The sequence below is a fragment of the Equus przewalskii genome, chromosome 5 (genome assembly GCF_037783145.1).
Source record: "Equus przewalskii isolate Varuska chromosome 5, EquPr2, whole genome shotgun sequence".
In the NCBI taxonomy this organism is placed as follows: Eukaryota; Metazoa; Chordata; class Mammalia; order Perissodactyla; family Equidae; genus Equus; species Equus przewalskii.
Genome location: NC_091835.1, coordinates 72,358,115 through 72,375,658, shown reverse-complemented (window position 1 = coordinate 72,375,658; position 17,544 = coordinate 72,358,115). Strand labels below are relative to the sequence as shown.

The 17,544-nt window shown below is 51.4% G+C and overlaps 1 long non-coding RNA gene across 2 annotated transcripts; it reads right to left on the bottom strand.

Annotated features, from left to right (window-relative positions):
• Window positions 1-1,614: 1,614 nt before the first annotated feature.
• Window positions 1,615-15,828, bottom strand: LOC139083400 (uncharacterized). Of its 2 annotated transcripts, none has more exons than XR_011540094.1 (3): window positions 15,684-15,828; window positions 13,723-13,847; window positions 1,615-3,159 (listed from the first exon to the last, which is right to left on the bottom strand). It is a non-coding gene; the product is annotated as an uncharacterized lncRNA (long non-coding RNA). The 2 variants fall into 2 exon arrangements; XR_011540095.1 differs by lacking the exon at window positions 15,684-15,828 and adding an exon at window positions 14,968-15,089 and having other exon boundaries at window positions 2,813-3,159.
• Window positions 15,829-17,544: the final 1,716 nt, after the last annotated feature.

Genomic DNA, 17,544 nt, shown 5'->3' with positions numbered 1-17,544 from the left:
CCCTGCAGCTGCTCTGTGCACCACCAGCCTGCTGGAACTGCTCTCCCAAAGGTCACTGACACCCACGACCCCGGGACTGTTTCCCTATCCTGACTCCCCTCACTCTCCCTGTAGAATTGAACACAGTTATCCCTTCTAGAAAGTTTCTCTCACTGACCTTCCGTGAAGCTGCGTCTCCCGGTTCTCTGAGCTCCCTGTTCCTTCCCTAGCACATTTCCTGACCGTGTGCTCCGTGCTCCCAGAGTCCCGTCCTGAGCCCTCTTGCTCTCTACATCCTCATCTGCCAAGACTTCTGCTTCACCATAAGGTGAATGACTCCCATTCACCCACTCAACAAACACCCACCAAGTGCTCACTGTGTGCCAGACTTGTCTACCTAAAATGTGCCAACCTCTCCCCAGCCCTGGCCAGTGTTCATTGTAAAGGCTTATGGGACTCATAGAGAGAAGAAGAGCATGGGAAATAAAAGTATCTTTCAGTCTCACAGATGGAAGGAAGGCTGTGCATTCAAAGGCAGAGAGGGTGGCAGGAAGGGAGCCATCTCTGATCTCTATTGTCCTACCCCAGGACATATAAAAAGATGTGCTCAGGAGATCAGCAGAGTGACTGACCTACTGCAGCACAGGTCTGGTGCTGTCCTGGCCCACGAAAACCTGGAGTGTGCTCAGAGCTGGAGACAGATGAATAATCTCCCTTCCTTTGCTTTCTCCTGGTCTAGAAAGTTGCCACCTGTCCACCTCCCCTGGTTTACCCACCCTCCCCTCCAATACATGGGTACACTCCCAAGTCCACCAAAAACATCTCCCAGCCTAGGCGGAAAGTTCTATTAGGGGTCCTTCTCAAGCTGTAGCCTGAGACAAGACAAAAATTCTTGCCAAAATGACGGAGGAGGGTGGTGGGAAATTATGGCGTTCAGGAAGGAGTTGGAGGGGAAATTTCCTAAGATTAGATTAGGAAAATTCAAGTGTCTTGGAGATTAAAAGCCCCAGACCCATCCTTCTGACCCTCCAGTTCAGACCAGTACAGAAAACGAGAGGAGGGTTGTTACCTAATGGCGATCAGAACAAGGTATCCACCTTACTAATGGCTGGACAGATGCACTATGAACTCAAAATGCAGGGCTCTCTGTTAAAGCCATGCAGGAGACCTCAGGCCAAAGGGGCCTTCTGCTCTTGCCCCAGCCTCCACCCCCACCCCCACCTGATTCATGGACTGAACAGATTCAGGGCTAGGGAAGCCACTGTCAGCATCTGGCCCATAACATCCTCTACTTTCCCCCTAAAGGAGAGTAAGTAAGGAATGGAAAGGTAGGCAAGAAATTCTTCTTTCCCACCTGCTCCTCTTGTGGGAAGGGGACATGTAAGAGGGAAAGCCCCAAACACAGAGTAGCCTTCTCTTTTCTCAAGCCTTTGGGCTTAACAGGTCGGCCTGTGAGCTGCCATCAACCGGATGGTGCAGAGAAGCGGTGCGTCAGTGCAGCCCCCAGTTTCCAGATATTTGGCTATTTGTGACCTATGAAAGTGGCCATAGAACATAGCCCATGGGTTTCTATAGCTCCTACTATGTGGCAGGAGAAAATAAGAAATAGAATACCAAATAGGAAATGTGGAAATAGGTTTCCAAATATTTACTCATTTAATCCTTGCAAAAGACAAAAAATGTGTTATTGTCATCTTCAGATGAAGATAATGAAGTAATAGGCTCTCGCCTCTCTTCTTTGCACAGCCTCCTGGAATCAGTGCGGTGACCAGTTTAATGTTGCCCCCCAAAAGCCTCCGAATTGGGTCCAAATAAGACACAAATTAATTCCAAGACTGTCTGTGCCCTAAACTGTTTCCTTTCTCCAATCAGCTCAATCGCGTTGCCCCGTATGGCCCTCCTGCAGATTACAAAACAAGCACTACCTGGCAGCATCAAATACCACAGCAACAAAAAAATGCCCTAAATTTGAACATAAACCCCTCCTAATTTCAAAAGTGACAAAGAACAAAATTTAAATACACTTCCTTTTAAATTAAAATGCAAGGAAATGAAAGCCTGAAATTTGTCCCTTCCCAATTTCTTATTCTGCTCAATCTTAGCAGAAGGTCTCACTCCACAGGAATCGAGCTTTGTCCATTTGCCTCGACATCCCCATTCCTAATGAATGTCTGTTTCCCACAAGGTCAGTTCTCTATCCGCCCCCCATACCAGCCGCCAGGGCTTGGCTGGGCCTCCCCACCTGAGGCAACTCTGTGAGCCCGGAGACAGGACGGGCTGGGGAGTGTTCTTTCTGTCGCTCCAGCTGTTTGGCAGAATGAGGCCTGGATGTGAACTGGATGTGAAGGGAAAGGGGAGGCACACCCTCTCCCTGTAACTTCAGCTTCAGAGTGTGGGCAGGGGTTAGGTACCTGCATCTCCATCCTCTCCCCAGCCTGGAGGGAGCTGCATCTAAGGTGTGACAGTAGGAGGGACTGTGGTGAGACCTCAGAGCTCCTGAGGACGAGGAGGGTGCAGAGCCCCTAGCATGGGGAGCGCTCCCTTGGGGTCAGCAAAAAGGCTGCTATGCCTGGGAGAGAGGAACTGGCTGCATCCTGGCCTTTCACCCGTGAAATGTGAGCATTTCCTCCAGCACCTCCAAAGTTGACCTGCTCCACCCCCAAGTAGCTCCTGGGTCCCTCTTTTGCAAAGTCAGAGCAACTAGGGCACAGAATACTGTGACACCAGCTCCATACCAACAAAACTTAGAAACACAAGCATATTCTCAGGCTCCAGGCAATTATGTGCCCAGAACCTAGTGCATGGTTTTTTGTGGGAGGTTTTTTTTCGGGAGGAGGAGGCAAAAAAAAACCTTTAATGAGGATTCAAAGTACAAGAGAAAGATGCTGTGGAGGGCCGGCACTCAGTCACAGCCACCTGGTGTGCACGCTCCATGCAGGTCCTGGATGGTGCTGCTGCTTGCAGGGTGAGCCGCTCATCCATGCTGCTCGTGAGCATCATCTTCAGTCAGCGGCTCAGGCAGCACGGGGGCGGGAATCTGGCTTGCTTAGCTAGGGCAGAATGCAGTTTGAACAGAAGAGACGATGGTGAGGCATCTCAGTGACAGTCTCCTCCCAACACACGGGAGCCAGAATCAAGTTGCTAACGCCAGCAACACACCGTGCAGAAACTTAGTGGCATCTGAGAGAAGAGAGACGAGAGAAGAGCTTGACTCACCTCGTCAGAATGTCCTCAGTCTGTGCCAGCTCTTTGGAGTTCCAACACATGAACTTAAACCTCGTTTGGGAGAAATCGCCCATGGAGAGGTTAATCTGGGCAGTAAGTTCACCGGTAGAGGGGTGGGGGGCATGCCTACTGTCTCTTTTCTCAAAATGGGGCATTTAAGACATTTTTGTCATCTTGTGATTAAAATAACGCTCTCAATAGTCCCAATTTAATTCAGAAGCAACTAGGTCTATTTCTTTCCTGCATGAATTCCCCTTAGTGTGAATTTCATCTTCTCAGTAACTACATGGAGGGTCCTGACTGCACAGATTCCTGAGCATGGTCCCTCAGGGTGAGGGCAATACCTGCCCACACCCCAAACAACTGTGTCCCTTTGAAACATACCCAACAATCCTCGCAGTGTACGCCACTAAACCTCTGGGTCTTTTCTTCCCTCACACTAGGCGAGCAACTGTCTACACTGGTTTCCCGGGTCCCACACTCCCTCTAGCGGCCTCCCTCGGCTCTGCATCATTGTTAAATCCAGGCCTCATTCATCCTCCTAGAGGGGGATGAATAAACGTTCTGCCCTTTTCCTGTTCTGTCCTTAAAAGCATTTAGGTTTGGAAACATTTCATTTTTCTTTTATATATTCCCAGCATGGCCTCTAAAAACTCTACCTTTCTCCCAAGAAAATCTTGTCTCTTCCCCCTATTCAATCAACAGAACTTTTTTCTTTCCTTTTCTTGCTGACTTTTCTCACTACAAGACCAAGACTTGTATTTCCCGTGGACCCCATGTCTCCTTGATTCCCTGAATAAGTCTGATTTCTAGAGACAGGGTGTTCCAGGTACAAGACTTGTTCATTTTTCTCTTATCCTTCAGGTTTGTAACGATTCTATTGAGGTTTTCTCCACTTTCACCTGTATTGGCATTGCCTCCATATAAGGGGTCCTGGTCCTTTTTATCTGCATGAAGTCCAACACACCTTTCTGGTTAATCTCACAGTGGGCATCTGCAACCCACAACCCCAGTCAGGGCTTAACAAATGTCCATCCCGGAGCCAACTGGAGACCATGTGGTAGGAAATAATTCCGGAAGCCTGTGGACAGGCCATAAATAAAATCCCTCCATGGGTTTTATTCTTCTATGGCCCTAAATGCAGTTCAAAACAAAGTAGACAATTAGGATCTGGGGCCACCAGTTTAGCATCACCTACTAAAGATCAGCACAAATAAGCTGAAGCCAAAATTTTAACAATCTTGTATCCCGTACCCACGTGGAATTGGAGTAATTTCATTCCAGCTTCAACTGCACCTATAAAGCTGCAGGTCAGAGTTGCCTCCGAGCCTTTGCCTGTCAAAATCCACAGTCCTGAGTCCCCCGAGGCCAGTCCTTGATGTCTCTGTCAGGGCTCCAGGGAGCCCTGCCAGCATGTCATCCCTCCACCCCTCTGAATCCAGCCAATGGAGAGGGCGCCCCGAGAACAGAGGGCAAAACAGAGACCAAAGTATCAGTTTTATTAATGGCCAATCAAGTGCCAGATAAGCCACAGCTCTCTGACCTCTCTGGCAAGCCGAGCTGGAGAATGCAATCGAGACACCAGTCCAAAAGGGGCCTCCTCTGCTTCCTCCCGGCCCGATCCCTAAACAGAGAGGGAGACAGCAGACAGCCCCCAGGGAAGACGGGGGCAGGGGCAGCCCTGTCCAAGTGTGTTTGCATCATGAGAGAGCAGCAGAGAAAGAGGCAACGCTACTCAGGAACATTCCTGTTAATGCATTAACTCCACTCCCTGGTGAAACATGTCCAATAAATGTTCTGTCTCACCAGCTGCCACAGCGTCCCACCCTGCGGGAGGGAGCGGTCACGCGGAAGAGGAGACCCTTTCATCCTGTATTAGTTTTCTAACTACAAGTCATCATGAGCATACTGGCTCAAAACAACCCAAATTTATTATCCCATAGTTCTGGAGGTCAGAGGTCCACGGGTCTCACTAGGCTAAAGTCAAGATGTCAGCAGGGCCGCATTCCTCTCTGAAGGCTCTGAGGAGAATCCATTTCTGCACCCCTTCTGGCTTCTAGAGCCGCCCACCCTCCTCCCATATTCCTTGCCTCACGGCCCCATTCTCCCATTTTCAAAGCCAGCAACATCCAGCCAAGTTCTTCTCACTTCGCCGTCAATCTGGTTCTCTCTCCTCATTCCCTCTTCCACATTTAAGGACCTTTATGATTACGCTGGACCACTCGGATGACCTAGAGAATCTCCCTATTTTAAAGCCAACTGATTAGCAACCTTAATTCCATCCAAAACCCTATTCCCCTTTGCCACGTAATCTAAGTTTCACAGGTTCTGGGGATCAAGAAGTGGACATCCCAGAGGCCATTATTCTGCCACCACACATCACTGCTCCCATAGGATCGGCTGCCACCCACACCCCCTCAGGCCTTGGTACTCCATGAATCAGTTGCTGGAGGCCCCAGACCATGGAGCTATACTGCTCTTAGGGGAAGGTGGGTGACCGAGTCCCTCCCGTCATGCTTGTTCTGCTTTTCTCAGTCACCCCAGGGTGGGGCCAAAGCCTCGAGGAATGTTATCCAGACTCCCACTTCCATGCAGCTCGGTCTGCCCCTAATGCACCCTGGGCCTCTGCCTGGCCTTTCTCTCGCAACCCTTTTACTGCGTCCTCTAGAATTCGATGAACACACTCCTTGATATTGCCAATGTCTTGTTTTGAATGTTCTCTCTATTGCCTAATATTAAATGCTATTTTAAGATTGCCTAAGAACCCCACAGCTCTGCCAGGCTCTCAGAGGAAGCTGCTTTCCCCTTCACCACCAGTCATCTCGGAGCCAGAAGGTGGCAAGGGGAGTCCTCCTCGCTCCCCATTGCTGCTTCTACGCCACTGCTCCTCTTCCCAAGTTCAAAAGCTCCCCTCCTCTGAAGCTCAGAACATAACTGCTCCTCCCCCCAGCCCCCTCCCTCATTCACTGACGCCCTCAGCTCCTGGTCTTCCTCTCCCCACTTGCTCCTGTCATCATTCTTGATGACGGTCAACGGTCACACAGATTACCCCTCCAGCATTCTGGCTTCTCAGCCTTTGACCTTTGTACCTCAGCCTACACTTTGCTGCAGTAACCTCCAAAATCTCCAATACAAGAATTCCATCCTCTGTCTACAACCTCCTGATCTTCCATCTCCTTTACTCTAGAAGTCCAGTTGTAACAACTCTTTGACCTTATCTAGTCCTCCAATCCACCGCCCCCCTACTTGTTCCACATAGCTAATGACTACATTTCCCAGGCTCCCTTGCAGCTAAACACGGCCATGTGACTAGGCTGTGGCCAGTAGGATATGAGCAAATAGGGGCAAATTGTGAGTGGTGTCCTTGATAGAAAAGGAGTATGTCCCCCTTTGCACTTTTCTCCCCTTCCCATTGACTGGAATGAGATGAAGAGGTGGGAGCTGGAGGCCACTAAATAGAAGACATATATTGAAAAAGAATGAATAACAAGATAGAAAGAGCCTGAGTCTTGCAGACTGTGGAGCTATTGTATTACTCCTGTTTTACTTCTGTTTAAGCCATGGTACTCTGACCTTGCTATTGTACCTGAACTCGTATCTTAATACACTTGTCCACCTCCTCTTTCTATCTCATCAGATATAACCACCATATTCTCAACTACTCAAGCCTAAAACCTAAGAGTCCATCTCAGTTTATGCCTTTCCCTCAGTCCCCACAATCAATACATCAACAGAGCCTTAGATTCTTTCTCCAGAATATATCCTGACTTCATCCCTCTCGTCCCCATCTCCACTGCCACCACCCTACTTCCACCACCATGATTTATCACTTAGACTTCTGCAATGGTTTCCTGACTAAGCTTTCTGCCTCCACTCTTACTCCTTCCAATCTATTCAGCATTTAGACAAGTGACCTTTTTAAAGGATATGTCAAATCATGGCAGTCAGTCCACCATGTAAAGCCCTTTGGTGTTTTCCAATTACTCTTTGAATAAAATTCAAACTCTTTACCAGGGCCTACAAGCCCCGCATGGTCTGGCTCCCAACAATTCCCCAACCTCATCTCATTCCACTCTCCTGCTCGATACATCATGGCCGTGCTGGTATCCTTTGTGGTCCCGGGACACACCAGTGTCTTTCCCAGCTCAGGGCTTTCATCCTTGCTGTTCCCCTTGCTTAGAACACTGTTCCTCTTGCTCTTCCCATAGCTGACTCCCTCTCTTCCTCCAGGTCTCAGTTCAAACGTCTCTTTTCAGAGAGCTTCCCTGGCCACACCATTCAGTGCCCACCTCCATCCGCCCTCACACCAGTTACTTCTGTGGCCTCACTGTGTTTATTCCCTCATTGTATTTACCATGCTCTGAAATTATCTTATTTATACACTTGTTTACTTGTTTATACACTTTCCATCTCACAAAAATGTAAGCTCCATGAAATCTGGGAGCCTGTCGATCAGCAGTATTCACCGTTTTCTCTCTAGTTCCTTGAACAGTGATGCTGGGCAAACAGAGTTCAATGAATGAATCTGAACTGAATTCATGAGTGAATTGAATGAATGAAGAGATTGGTGAAATTAGCTACTCCTTTCCTAGGAAGGAGCTAGCAAGGCACAGAGAGGGACTAGAAGAGTTCACCCCAACACTCACCCGCTTGTGAAGAATGGAGTACATTTCTCCTCTAACAGAAAGGGGCCCAGGGAAGGGGGGACGAGGAGGGTCACCCTCCCTCAGAACAGTTGGGAAGAAAAGATCCTGGCAAGGGCTGAAAAGCCTTTGCTCAAAGGCCCGGTGCTCCCCTCCCCAGTCTCTCCCAGATTAACGCAGAGGTGAGGAAAAGGTCATATTCCCAGAGAATACAGTACAGTCCCAGAGGTCCAGACCCTGCAGTGAGGAAGTCTGAGGTTAAGATAAGGGGACCCCAGAATGGGGACTTTGTTTTATTGTGGGTGAGGGAAGGGTCTTTAAAAAGAATATCTTCACCACTCCTGAATTTCCTACACAGAATATGGAGGGTGCTCCCCTCCCCTGAGGAGACAGGACAGCTAAGGCCTCTGGTGACCTGGCCCTAGACCAGGAGAGGCACTGATTCTCTTTGCTGCCAGCTCCATCTCCCTGTCCCAGGGGCCCCTCTCCTCCAAGGGGAATCACAGAATCTTCAGAACAACCTAGGATCCCAAAGAATTGACTTACAAAGAGCCCTTAAAAGTCCAGCTTTGGGCCCAATGTAAGGATCCCCCTCAGCAGCCTCTTAGGAACTCCCAGAGACAGAGATCTCCTCACACACCACGCAGCCTCTTTCAGGGTTGTGTGGCTCTGATCATAAGAGCATTCTTCCTCCCAGTCACACCAGACCTGCCCGCCTCACACTTGCATCGCTTGTTCAGCTGGAAAGAAGCATGGGAAAGTCAGTTGTTTCCATGTGACAACCTTTGAAACATCTGAAGGCAATGATCATTCTAATAATAAATGCTGCCATTTAACCAACACTTACCAGGCACTGTGCTGAGCGTTTTATGTATATTACCTCCTTCAATACTCGCAACATCCTAGCATGTAGGAATTATTATTCCCATTCTGTAAATTAGGAAATAAGCTTGAGAAGTAAAGCAATCAGCCCAGGGTCATTCGGGGATTGGAAGAATCAGGATTTGTGCCAACGCCCATCTCACTCCCTCCAAAGCCCATGCCTCACCCCGCTGTTATGCCAAGATCACCCCACCCTAACTGAGTCATCTTTCAGCTAAACAACATCAAATCCTTCAACAGTTTCTTCCCTGAGAAGCTCAAGGCTCCCATCCTTCCCATTTTCTCCAATAACCTCCAAGTTCAATAAAATCCTTGCAGTCATCAACACTCCTCCTGCAGACTGGGGGTGTGGAAAGGGAAGCTCTGCCTCTGCCAATAGAAGAAAATGGCGTCTTGCCCAAGTTCCCCAACTGGGCCCATCCCACCTCCCCCCCACAAACATAGCCCTGACAACCCACCCCTTCCTGTTACCCTCCCCTCCCTGTCATCTGCCAACTCCCTTGTCCCCCAGGATTTGTCGGTCTCCCTCCCCCTTATTCTCACACCTTTTCTTCCCCAAAGTTCTCCTCATCCTTAAAAGATAAACCTGACTCCAATTCCCCTCCTCCATGAAGTGCTCTCCAGCTCCTGCTCCTTCCTCAGTGCTCCCAGAGCTCTTGCTTGTTTTTTTCCCCAGCTCTATTGAGATATAATTGACGTATGACGTTGTATAAGTTTCAGGCAGACAATGTAAAAATTTGATATATGTATATATTGGGAAATGATGACCACATCATTTTTGTTAGCACATCCATCACCTCGCATAGTTAGAATTGTGTGTGTGTGTGTGTGTGATGAGAACTTTTAAGATGTACTCTCTTGACTACTTTCAAATATACGATGGAGTATTGTTAACTATAGTCACCCTGCTGTACATGACTCCCCAGGACTTGTTCATCTGTTAACTGGAAGTTTGTACCTCTTGACTGCCTTCACCCATTGCCCCCACCCCTGCCCCTGGCAACCACCCGCCAATCAACTCTCTGTCTCTATGGGTTCGGGACAAAGCCCTTACTTCTGCCTCTGCAACAGCAGTTACTACCTTGCAGTCCATCATGTCTGTTCACAGGTCTCCCTCCCTGGCAGGGCTTCTCCAGGTCAGAGAGTGTGGCTTTAATCTCCAGGCCCATTACACTGTAGGTGTTTAGTGAACAGCTGTTCCTGTCAAATGCAGACTGGCGTTTTTTATACTTCCAGTGGAAGAATGGTGGTTAGACCGCAGAAAGTCAGAAATCAGGGCCAACATTGGAGAACTGGTTAAGATGCCAGGAAAGCTGAGCCCCTCCAGGTGGCCCAGCACGTGGGCGCCACCTGCCCCTGGGAATTCAAGGAAAAAAACCTAATTCCACTGAGTCCGTGGAAGGAAACAGGGTCTGAAGCAGGATCTGCTGCCCTCTGGTGGCCACTCCACCTCCAGGCAGTTTGGTCGGTGTCTTCACCTTCCCGACAGGGAGGAAGTTGCTGGAAAGGATTTAGAACCTGGTGCTCCCGTCTCCCAGCACAAACTTAACCGTCCCAGATGCTTTTGTAACAGGATATTAAAATTGGAATTTCAACTTGGCACCAAGAGACAATGGCTGAAATTTCAAAGAGAGGTGCCAAATCATCATATGAAGAATTTGAAAGGAAATTTTTAAGAACTAGTTTCTGACCCCCTCAGCCAGATCGAGGCTATAAAAAGGCATCGTAATGTGGAGAGAAGGACTCTGTGAGCAGGAAATGCATGGAGCAAGCCGTGCTGTGGGCCCAAGGAAGGGGAGAGGGGCCTGCCCCTTACAGCAAACCTGAAGGATGCTTTCATGGGCTACCCCAAGAGCTGAATATGAGGCAGTGTCCTGGGGCCTGGGTGCCACCCAGAAGTTTAGAAGGAGAGAGAAGGAGCAGGGAACAGCCGTGTGGGCAGGCTGGCAGAGCTGGTGCCCTGGGATGCCCTGGGCACCCAGAGTTTGCCTGGCAAAGGAAGAGCCGGCTGTGGGTCCTGGGAGAGAAACAGGTGCATCCCATGCATCCATCTTGGGTGCTGTCAATAGGGCAACCTCAAGGGACAAAAGGACCCCAGCAGCTGAGGAAGGAGCTCAAGTTCCTGGATAAGGGAACACAAGTGAACGAGGCTGACAGCAAAGCTCTGAGGAGCCAGGAAAGCATCCATGAGAGAAGAGTCAGCAGAGAACAGCAGAGAGGAAGGGGCGAGGACTCCACCAGCTGATAGAGGGGGAGGCTGAGTACCCACCCATGCAAAAATTCACCCGCCCCCTCCTGTCACTCTGCGCCACCCCCACCTCCTCACCCACACACCTCACTGGAAACAGCATCTAGTGAGTGGGTGACGGGCAGGACTGGGGGTGGAGGGGGAGGGAGAACATGACAGACAGCAGAGCCAGCCGCTTGCCCCTTCCCCAGCTCCAACTGGAGCAGGGCCCAACAGGCTGCAGAAGAGTGACAGGAAATAGTTCAGGTTTTAATTCATGTATTGGCCTGGTTGTTCTAAGTTCTGAATTGAGCCTGTCTCTTACCTGAGAGTGAGCAGAATAATTAAGAGGCTTTCCTGGGTTTTCACCCAGGAACAAGGGAAAAAATTACCCATGCCTACCACCCCAATAAAGTATAAAGGATTGTGTCATGAAATAAAATTCATCTTGTAATCAAAATACAACTTAATTTTTTTATTACATGACAAGTTGTAATTATCATATAATATATGACATATGATATAAAATATGTACAATATGTAATACGTACAATATACAACATATAATAGAACACAGGTCACACTCTCCCCTCCAATACAGACACCTAGGATTTTCCCTTCAAAGCCCCCTCTGCCTTCTTTCCTCAAATCTAAAACACTCCTGCTCCCATCCCTTCGCCTCTTTACCACCAGCAGCCTCCCTTTCTAGGCCTCTTGAGACCCAGTCCAACCCCAACCAGGGGTCCTGAGCACTTCCTCTATTTCTTGTAGACATGGTGCCTCTGGCCTGTGCCAACTCCAGCACGGCTTCCCGGAGGGCTCGCCGCCTCCCTGCCCCATCTCACCATCTGCAGGGGGTCAGATAGTGTCTCCAAAAACTTCACATCCACCTGGAACCTCAGAACGTGACCTTATGTGCAAATAGGGTCTTTGCAGATGTAATTAATTAAGACTCTTGAGTTGAAACTATCCTGGATTTATGGTGGATCCTAAATCCAGTGACTGCTGTCTCCGTGAGAAGAGGAGAGGACACAGAGGACAAACAAGAGGGAAGACAGAGGCAAACACTGGAGTGATGCTGCCACAAAACACGGAACACCTGGGGCCATCACAAGCTAGGAAGGGCCGGAAGGATTCTCCCCTGGGGCCATCAGAGGGAGCAGGCTGCGCCTGGATTTCAGACTCGCAGCCTCCAAAACTGTGAGAGAACACCTCCCTGTCATTTTGAGCCCCAGTCAGTGGCACTTTGTTCCAGCAGCCCTAGGAACTAACATACCATCTCACCCAGGTCTTTCCCGCTGCAGCAGCAATCAGTGGCCAACCCCTGGCCAGGGGAATGCCACGGCTGGAGCCGGGGCCCCGTGCCCTCTGCCAAGCCTGGGAGGAGAGGGAGTGGAGAGTGGGCTGCAATCCTCAGATGATCCCCCTCCATCCACATTCCCCTGCTGAGCAGCCCGGGGAGAAAACCAGGCATCTGCTCCCCAAGCCACTTACCATCAACCACATGTCCAGAGCCCAGGGGGCCCTTCCCTCCTACTCCTGGCAACCTATCCTCAGCCTGTCCCGTGGCTGGGGAATTTTCCATCCCTACCCAAGTCAAAGTCATTAGCTTTAATCATTAACAGGGCGGGTGTTAATTAGCAGGGCAGGGTGACCATCCATGCTGATGAGGACACAGCTGGACATCGAGAACAGCTGATCAGACAAGGGTGAGGAGGAGAGGCTCTGGCTGAAAAGGGGCAGGGGGCATCCTGCAGACACCACCCTCCCAATTCTGAAAGATTGAACTCCCCATTTCTTCACGCCTGCTTTTCCCGGAGTCAAAGGAGAAAACATGTGCTAAGATGAACTCCTCACTACTCATGTCCATTTCTTAAGTGATTAACGGGTGCTAGGCACTTTAGGGACATTACCTCTTCCCACCCCTCACTATAATAATAGGAATACCTGTTATTCACAGGTGAGAAACTTGAGGCTCAGAGAGGTTAAGCAACACGCCCAGGGTCACAGAGCTACTAAGTGGCAGAGCTGGGATTTGCATGCAGGCCGACTACTCCATGCTGGAAGGAGCATCTGAGCAGGCAGAGGTTACGTTGACCTTCCTCCTTTTTCAATGCTCCGCATTCTTGTACTTCCACTTTTGTAGGATTCATCACTGATAATTCCTTGTTTGTCCCACCACCGCCCTGACCCCTGCTGGGCGATAAGATGCCAGCGGACAGAAACGATCTGTTTTGTGCTCCACTGGATCTCCAGCACCTAGCATAATGCCTGGCACAAATGAATACCCAATAAATATTGGTTAGAAGAATAAATTTTCAACCTGTTAGTTGGGGTTGGAAGGGGCTAGCTAGGGATTGGGTCTTCTGGACTGGTGATGATCACAGGGTTAAAATGCATCTCAAGAGGTCATCTGGTCCATGCCCCTGCTTCAGGTTCAGCCATTGCCCTGCCAGAGACACCAAGTCTAGTTTCTTGGGAAAAGCATTGGCATGGGTTCTAGTCCTTAGGAGAGCTGCTTCCTCTCTCTTGGCCTCAGTTTCCCCTCTCTGGCTCCAGGAGGTTGGATTGGTTGATCTGTAAGTCTCTTCCACCTCTACCAGTTTGTGGTTCAAGAAGAGGCAAAGAGCTTTGGAAATGAGCATCCCCTCTGTGTGAGTCACTAGCTCTGGCCCCATTCCCGAGAGCGCCAGCTGCAGGGGGGTGTGCGCCCAAGCCTGGCAGAACTGCAACGCTGGGCTTTTTCACAGGCAAACCAGGACTTACCCAGTTGGAGGAGGCTGGGCCTTCCACGTCATCCCCTGAGAGGCCACACATCTACTCCAAAGGTGCTGCTGGGCTCGCAAGAAGCTCTGGAAAGTTCTCTTGCGGAGACGCCTTCTAGATGGGCTCTGGAGACCAGGAGACACACAGCCTCACTGCAGGGCACCCACACCTCTGTTCCAGATCAAGTTCTGCTCCCCACTAGGCCCCCCTCCTTCTTCACAAGGCTGGTCCCCTAAAGACTCTCAGTCATTCCCAGAGGAGCAAAGCCACCCTGGAGCAGTCGCTCCCCAGTGAGGATTTCCAGAGCATACGCCACAAGCTCTGAGATGCTTCCAGGAGAGTTTCCAGAAATGTTTGAGAAACTGTGGCAAATTGGTGTGAGCACATGGCTTCCCAGGGGGACCACTTGGATGGGGTCGTTGCTCCTTTGGGAGAAGAAAATCGGTCTCTAGCCTCACCTCCTCGGAGCTGTGTGTGAGAGAGTGTGCCTGCAACGTGTGTTCAACAAGCCCAGGGCTACCCCTGCCACAACAGTCAAGCAGGGGCCATGCAAAGATGGAGGTGAGGTCCCTGCCTCCTGGGTTCCAACCCTGGTTCTGAGACTCCCTGGCTATGTGGCTGGAGCACCCTTAACTCAGAATGAAAAATATTAGAATGGGAGGAAACCTGTGCAGTCACACGGTCCCCCTCATTTTACAGATGAGGAAACTGAGACCATTGCGAGGGGACCAGGGAGGGTGATTGCCCTGAGTGGCCCAGAGAGTTGGTAGCAGAGGGAGAAAGTGAACTCTGATCTCCCAAATCCCAGCCCAGGCAGCCCCTCCCAGCATCACCTCTCTACACGCCCCTGCCCTTGAAAAGTAAACCAAAATAAAGTCACACCTGCCTACCCTCCTGGTTGGCGTGAGGATTCGTGAATTAAGGCGTGAGAGGGTTAGTGGGGGTGAGGAGGAGAGAGAAATAACAGCAGAAAGTGAGACGACAAAGAGCACCCCATCAACCCAGATTGGAGCTCCCGGAGTAGCGGGGGGCGGGGGCTGTTAAGTGACTGCATCGCCAAGACACATCCCTGTAACCTTAAATATTTCATGGACCCAGAAGTGCACCACGTGGAACAGCTGCTGCTCCTCCGCCAGGGCTGGGACTGCAGCAGGGACGTGAACGCTTGCACACAAGCACACTTTACACAGACACATGCAGGCCAGGGGAAGGGGCTGGGACGGGTCTGCTCCGACTCTTACTTACCAGGGGAGGGTTCCAAGAGCAGGTGTCAGGCCCTCGCACTCCCCAGCCCTGTGTGTGAGCAACCCCCGCCTTCTTCCACCCACACGCCCAGCAGGCACTCACAGTCACTCACCCAGCTCCGGGCATAAAAAAGGTCAAAACGACACACACACACCTTCACAGACAGACCCACGCCAGCTCACGGGGGCACCCCAGCCCCAAAGGCTGCAGCCGGTCACACTGCACCTCCCGCTACCCATAACCCCTTCACCCCCTGCCCCCAGCCTGCTCCTCCCAGAAGCCAGTACCAGGAGCTGACTCTCCTCCCTCTCCCTGCTCTCGCCTCCTCTGCCTCCACCCCAGCACCAGCTGTTCCCAGGACCCCTCTTCCCACTCAGCCCCCCATCAGCCATCTCTCCAAAGCCTGAGCTCTCTGGGCCCCTCTCCTGATCTGGAGCTTTTGGGGCAAAGGGGTTGAGAATCTGGAGCTTGAGAAGGCAACATGAAGGGTGGCTGTGAGGCTTCAGGAGGAATCTCCAGGACCAGAGGGAAGTGTGAGGGAAAGAGGGACTATGAGAGAGGCCTAGCAGACAGGATGACTGGGGTGAGCAGAGGGTCTTCTTCTGAGAGCCTGCAGAGGTGACTCCCCTAACTCTGCTGTCCTGCCAGGAGATAACAAGACAGGAATACGAGCAGGGATCAATTAAGTGAGCGCTCCTCTGTGCCAGGCACCTTACTTCATCCGATGCGCAGTCCTGCCAGGAAGGGACACTTCTGCCCATTATGACAAATGAGGCAGTCAGGGCTCCGTGAGGAGTCTGAGGCCTCAGAGACAGGGCTGTAGGAATCCTGGCTTCACGTTCCAGGGTGCTGGTGGAATGTGGCAGGCGATGGACGAGTCACCCAGATAGAGGACACTTGGGACCCTGCTCTTTGGTTAGGAGGTGGATGAGTGGAGAGGAAGCCCGGGCAAGGCCGGGCCCCTCATGGGCTCTGCGTCCTGCACCCCATGCTGATCCTCTAAGCTTCAGTGCCTTCACACGCCCTCCCTTCCCTATCACTCGGGGTGGGGTCGGGGGGGCAGTTTCAGGGGAGGGGCTGGGAAACCCAAGCAGCTGTTCTCTAGGCTGGCCTTGCTACATTAAAGAGAGCAAAGGGACCCTGCAGCGCAAGGCTGGGTGTAGGGGGTCATTCCTGGACTCCAAGTGACAGCAAAGCAGGGACCAGTTAACATGCAAATAGAGGTCTGGCTGGCCCACTGGGTCCCTGTCACCCCAGCCCTGCCCTGAGAAAACTGAGCCTGAGCCGAGCCGGCATGTGTAAAGAGATACGCTGGGGGAGGGCAAGGGAGGTTATTTTGGGAGGTAAGAGGGGAAGGGGCCATGCGAAATCCGGGCCAGGGAAGGGCTGCCCAGGAGAGGAGGCAACTGAAGGTTGAGGCTGACTCCTTAGAGGAGAAGATGAGCACCGTGTCCCCAGAGAACCAGGCATTCATTTGTATGGAACGTGCCAGCGCTTAAGGCTAAAGAAACAGATCTGCCGCCCTGGCCCCTGCCCAGCCCCTCCCTGAGAACTCCCTGTCCCTTCTCCTCCCAACCCCCTGTCCTTTCCTCCCCCAGAGATACATCCAGCCCTGGCCTCTCTCTATCCAGTGGCCCCTAGCTCCTGACATGGTGCCCACGAGCTCCTATGAATATCCTATCTCCCTCACTCACTAGTAATGACTGACATCTTGGTCCTACACCAAATTAGTAAGTCCTTCACATAGTCTAACCTCCATCCCTTCAGTTACAGCAGATCATTTTCATTACTCTGCCAACAGTGGAATTGGAACCAACTGCATTTGTAAACAAGCAGCCCCACCGAAGGAGTTTCTCTCTCCACCCCCCAGCATTCTCTCTTTGCAGGCCTGTTACCTGCTTTCCAAGCCCCCAAATTTAGCAAGCAGAAAGAGAAATCCATTTCACAAGCATTAGTGGCTCCCCACCCGGCCTTACTTCTTCCGCTGATCCTAGACGGTCCTTTCTCCCCGAGCCCTCCACCCACTGCCACCAGCACTTCAAGAGGGAGGCTCTGGCCTCTGGAGACCCTCTAAGGTCTTCAGTCCCGTCCCCCCACCCCACCCCACCCCACCCCACCCCTGCCACAGAGTGAACTCAGGACCGGAGACCTGATTCCTATCTCCCCTTCAAGTTTTCACCTCCGCTCTAGTGTTTTCCCTCAAAGGAAAGTCCCTCTCCACGTCTAATCTTAGTCCCTCCTGCTGCATGCCTAAATCCCCTTTCTTTCTTTTTTTTTCTCTGGGAGACAAATCTGCCTCGCGTTTGCTTTCTTCTCTCCAACCCTCCAACCTGCCTCGGCTTAGAGAAGTTCTTCGCGGCCTCTCGCCGGCCCCACTCCCCGCCCAGAACTCGGAGGATTCCTGGACAACCCCCGAGCTGTCACTACGACAGGACCCGCCACACCCGGCTCGCCCGCCTGCCCTCTCGCCCTCTGTGGGGCGATGCCCCCTGCAGCCGGCTGCGCGGCCACGACGGGGTTAAGGCTCCGGCGGGGGGAGGGGGCGCCGGGCGGGGCGGGGCCGAGCCAATCTGCGGC